General features: G+C 41.7%; 1 long non-coding RNA gene across 2 annotated transcripts in view; it reads right to left on the bottom strand.

Annotated features, from left to right (window-relative positions):
* Positions 1-5,591, bottom strand: part of LOC107184458 — a 35,354-nt gene that overhangs the window by 27,212 nt on the left and 2,551 nt on the right. The window contains exons 1-2 of one of the 2 annotated variants that reach the window (XR_001515309.1): positions 4,808-5,585; positions 326-377 (exon numbers count right to left, since the gene is read on the bottom strand). This is a non-coding gene — a long non-coding RNA (uncharacterized LOC107184458). Of the gene's footprint in view, positions 1-325; positions 378-4,807; positions 5,586-5,591 lie in introns of those variants that run through there. The other variant, XR_001515310.1, reaches the window with a different exon arrangement.

Genomic DNA, 5,591 nt, shown 5'->3' with positions numbered 1-5,591 from the left:
TCCCCTCTGTCAGAGGCGTCAGGCCTGGGCAAGGGGCCGATCCTGCGATTGGAGGGTGATGGGAGTCAACGCCTGAGGGCTTCCAGTATGTGAGAGGGGGCAGGCTGGGCTGAGGGACACTCCCCCCCACCCCACACACACCCAGTGCACGAATTTCGTGCACCGGGCCCCCTAGTATATTATATATTTGTTTATTTGTCTTAGTAGACTGGCAAACTATGAAAGCAGGAATTTGTTTTAATCGAGCACTTAGAACAATGTCTGGCAAATAGGCAGCTGATAGATACTATTCAATAAGTGACTGAAGAAAATAAGGCTGACATACCATAAACAGTGGTGGGTCCCAAAACTAGTCCTGATATAGCAGGCAATACCTACTTTAAAAAGGAAATTCAAGGCAAAAAAAAAAACACGTTATTTAAACATATGTTTATGTAATATGTATATTAATGGGACTTCAAAATAGTAATTAAAAACATCTTTATACACATACTTATCAAGTAAATATTGATTCACTATTAGAACAGGGGTCCTCAAACTTTTTAAACAGGGGGCCAGTTCACTGTCCCTCAGACCGTTGGAGGGCTGGACTATAGTTTAAAAAAACACTATGAACAAATTCCTATGCACACGGCATATATCTTATTTTGAAGTACAGAAACAAAATGGGAACAAATACAATATTTGTATTTGCATGTGGCGTGCGGGCCGTAGTTTGAGGACCCCTGATCTAGAAAGTAAAAACTAATCATTACATTTACATTTACACTGCATTTGTATTTAATAATTAATTTTTAGTATTTAAGTAAACAAGAAGGAAAAGTACACTTAAAAGAAAAAAATACTATAGCACAAAACATTAAAAAATTTACTTTGTATTCCCCCTCATGCACACACATTTTATTCACCATAAAAAGAAAAACAAATGATCATCTAATTTGCAAAGTGCTACTACATTCAGTTGTACTATAAAAATGGCCTAAATTAGTTTCGGAGAACAGTGACATCTGGTTGTATGTACACACCATTGTATATAGTCTTGCTCCAGGTAGTAAAATGGTAACACACTGATATTCTAAAGTAAGCAAGCGAAGGAGTTTGGGAATCACCATAAAATGCGCAACAATGTACTTTCCAGTCTAGATAGATGACTCTTGGAAAGGCCCAGCTTTTCTCTCCATCTCTAACCTCATCCATATATTATTTGTGCCTTTGGAATTACTTTTAAAGAGAGGAAAAGCGAAAGGTGATATTAAGAATTTAGGCCACACTCTTGGAAAAAGTACAAAAAATAACTACCATTTTCAAATTACCACACTTGTATCCTATAAATTGACATTCCATTTATTATGGTTAAAAGTAAGATAATAATTTCAACATCTGTTACTTTTACTTTTGCACTTTTTCTTTCCATTACTCTTAATACAGGAAATAGAAACAACCCAAAACACAAAAATAAAAGAATGCTCTAACAGTAGCTTTCAAACTGTGCTATCCCAGATTATGCAAGGATTTTCAATTAGAATTACTTGAAAAAAATAATGGAATTGAGACTGTATGTTTCTCTTCCTGAAATAAGACAAGTTAGCACTGGGCCAGGTGTTGTTTCTTAACCATGACTTCAGGATGGGAGGAGGTGGTTAAAAGAGGTGAAGCTAGACAACTCAAACCAAAAAAAGATCAGAAGCTCACAGTTATAATCTGACAATGAGACACAAATTTTAATAATTACTGCCCCCTTTGCTCTCAAGTCCTGTATTATTTAGTGAGTTTCATCTAGATAAACACATTTAGATGGTACTGTGGATAGGGTGAGGAGTGAATTTCCACAGCTCTACACCCTCAGCAGAGAAGGTTCTGCTTACCTGCTTCTGAGAACTGGTTCAATAGCATGTTAGCATTTAAGGAGTAAACCAAAGGGTCCACTTCATAACTCTTACACCAACAAAGAAAAAAGCTGCCCTTATTTAAGTGAAAATTCAAGATCACTAGCATAGTCTGTGTCAGGGCACATATGAACTACACAAGTCTCATGCTTTTGACCCTCAGTTCCTTAAGTCCCAAGACTGGAATGAAACCAGATAAATGCCTGAGGAACCACTTCACACCCCAAACACGTGCAAACTTTGTTCAACAGAACACTTTACTGCCAAAATGGAGTTGGCAGAAATTTGGAGCCAAGGCCCCCAGGCTGCATGATCTGCTGGCACCAGAAAGCTTAAAAATCTTAACATAATACTGCTCAGTTTGAGTTCCACCAATTTGCTTGAGACGCCTTCCCCAAATTTGACTTGAGAAAGATGAAAGCTGCCATCAAGAAAGACTTTATTAAGACTTATCCTCTATCTAAAAATAATTTGATTTCCCACTCCTGATGGTCATACCTCTATATTCCTTGATGGTTATGTTTATGCTATAAATCTAATGCAGTCTATTTTATGATGCGTGTAAATTCAATTTTGTTTAGTACAGGGAGAACTAAATTAGTTATGACAAAGTTTTACTTAGAAAACATTTGTACCAAATAACCCCCATATATCACAATTTATTACCCTCAAAAGCGTGAGAAATTAAAATATAGAATATCTGTAAATTGCTATTATTTTGCATTTGATTTAGCTTGTTCTCTCATTTTTCTGAATTTGAGTAATCATTTATTTGTATACTAGAGGCCCGGTGCATGAAATTCATGCACTGAGGGGCGGGTGTCCCTCAGCCCAGCCTGCACCCTCTTCAATCCGGGACCCCTCGGGGGATGTCCGACTGCCGGTTTAGGCCCAGTCACTGTGGGAACGGGCCTAAACTGGCAGTCGGACATCCCTCTCACAATCCGGGATTGCTGGCTCCCAACCGCTCGCCTACCTGCCTGGCTGATTGCTCCTAACCGCTTCTGCCTGCCAGCCTGATTGCCCCTTAACCACTCCCCTGCCAGCCTGATCGATGCCTAACTGCTCCCCTGCTGGCCTGGTCCCCCCAAACTCCCCTCCCCTGCTGACCCGGTCACCCCCAACTGCCCTCCCCTGCCAGCCCGGTCACCCTTAACTGCCCTCACCTGCCAGCCATCTTGTGGTGGCCTTCTTGTGTGAGGGTGTGACAGTCAATTAGCATATTACCTCTTTATTATATAGGATGAACTATTTAGAAAGTGAGGAAAGAAACCAAGAGGAGTTCTTCTTTTTCAAAACATTCAACAGATTAGCCTGGCCAGTGTGGATCAGTGGTAGAATGTTGACCCAGGAACCAAGGGGTCACTGGTTTGATTCCTGGTCAGGACACATGCCAGGGTTTCAGACTCGATCTCCAGTAAGGGGTGTGTAGGAGCAGCCAATCTTTCATGGGTGTTTCTATCTCTTTACCCTCTCCCTTCCTCTCTCTCTCTAAAAATCAATAAAGGAAAAACAATTTTTTAAAAATATATTTTGTTGATTTTTTTACAGAGAATAAGGGAGAGGGATAGAGAGTTAGAAACATCAATGAGAGAGAAACATTGATCAGCTGCCTCCTGCACACCTTCTACTGGGGATGTGCCCGCAACCAAGGTACATGCCCTTGACTGGAATCGAACCCGGGACCCTTCACCGCAAGCTGATGCTCTATCCACTGGGCTAAACTGGTCAGGGCGGAAAAACAATTTTTTAAAAAAGATTCAACAGTTAGGTCCTATTTGGGATCTTCATAAGCTTAATGAAATTTAATGAGGAAAACTGCACCTAAATTTAAAATTGTAGTTAGAATACCAGCAACTATACAACTAGTAATTTTAAAGTTGTAAATGCTTGCCCTGGTCGGTTTTGCTCAGTGAATAGAGTGTTGGCCTGGGGACTGAAGGGCCAGAGTTCGATTCTGGTCAAGGGCACACGCCGGGTTTGCAGGGTTGACCCTCAGTAGGGGGCGTGCAGGAGGCAGCTGGTCAATGATTGTCTCTCATCATTGATGTCTCAATCTCTCCCTCTCCCTTCCTCTCTGAAATCAATAAAAATATTATTTTTTAAAATGTTGTAAATGCTTGATAAATATGCAGTATTGAGAAACTATACCTTGCTTTGGAAGGTTAGCTTGTTCTATTTCCATAAGAGATCAAATTTACAGTAAAGAAGCTTGCTCCTCATATAACTAAAAAAGGTGGTGGTGGGGAGCTTATTGAGGTGAAACCTTCTAATCTTTTCCCTCAGTACCTCCATGTATTTTAATAATTTCTCTGACTTTCTATTTTTTCCTCTTCTAGAACCTCCTGGACAAAACACTCTTTAGGATATCAAGTTGCAGAAGACTGCAGTTCCAAAGATATTTATATAGAAGTGCTGCCACCTAAAGATGAGGTGAATAAAGAAGCAATTCAAAGGAAATGACCCATCATTCTTAAACCTGTCTCAAACATTTTCTCACCTCTAACTAGCCATTGATAAACATTATGCTGTTAGTATGGGAGCTGAACTGTTTCACAATAACTTACTGCTGAGCTGCCATTTTCTATGGCAGAAAATTTCAAGCTCAAAATTCAAATCTTTTAGAGTCTTCTATGGCTTGGGGTCTCCAAGAATATCTCCCGAAGTTATTTCTTTCAGACATTAGACACTGTCTACCATACATGGTGTGTGTGTGTGGGGGGGGGAGGGGGTAGGAATGAAAAGATACCTGGAAGTAAACATTTGAGGGATTTCTGATTTAGTGGATAAAGTGAGGGATAACATATCTATGATATTTCCCTCTATCACTGACAGACTTCTTGCAACGTGAACTAATACTTATTTTTTGTAACTCAATTTTCTCTATAAAATGTGGTTAATTTCACCTTGCTCCTACTTACCTCGCAGGATAATTAGATAAGCTTATTGGAAAAGTCAGCTTATTGACTTCTCTGAAATTAAAATGATAAAGATGGTGAAAGCAGTTTTCTTTTTGTTTTGTAGCTAATCATTTTTAACAGATCCACGTTCTATGCACGCAGTGTTGCAGAATGAAGCTGTTGACAGCATACGAAGCCAGGAAAAAAGTTGCCGTGCACCACAAATCTTGTTAAACTTGTTAAGATTTCCAGGCAACTCTTAAGAGGACATTTTATAGTTGTGCATTTCAATCTCTGCATCGCAATTTGTGAAAATTAACTCGCCCCTTTTGCTTTCTCCCTCTCGGCCCAAGGACGCATACATAATATTTATCAGGGTTTTGTCCTTAGTCACAGTCCCTCCAAGGGGCCCAGTTTCACCTACACTGCGTGGGAGGCCGGGCAGCAAACCCCACACTTCCTGTCAAGGATTCCCGGGGCTGCAGCCCGAACGCGGTCGACCCACCTTCCTCTACGCTAATTCTGCCCTTCCAGCCCCGCCCGACCGGCGTCTGAAGGCCAAGGTGAGACCCTCCCGGGAGATAAGAGGCCCTTTGCCTCCAGAGAAATGAGGGCGGGACGAGGGCCGGAGGGGGGCGGAGGGAGGGTGACGCGCTGGTAGCTGCACCAACTATGACTCTGAGGGCCCTAAACTGGAGCTGACGCAGGCCCTGCAGGGCCCCGTTCCCGCTTGAGCCCGGCTTCGGCCTTCAAATCCCAAGAAGGGGTAAGTCCTCCAGAGGCCGCTGCCGGCGGCGGACGGAGG

This window comes from Myotis davidii, unplaced genomic scaffold, assembly GCF_000327345.1.
Source record: "Myotis davidii unplaced genomic scaffold, ASM32734v1 scaffold545, whole genome shotgun sequence".
In the NCBI taxonomy this organism is placed as follows: domain Eukaryota; kingdom Metazoa; phylum Chordata; class Mammalia; order Chiroptera; family Vespertilionidae; genus Myotis; species Myotis davidii.
The sequence above is the reverse complement of the archived record's forward strand: the minus strand, read 5'-3'. Positions and strand labels throughout refer to the sequence as shown.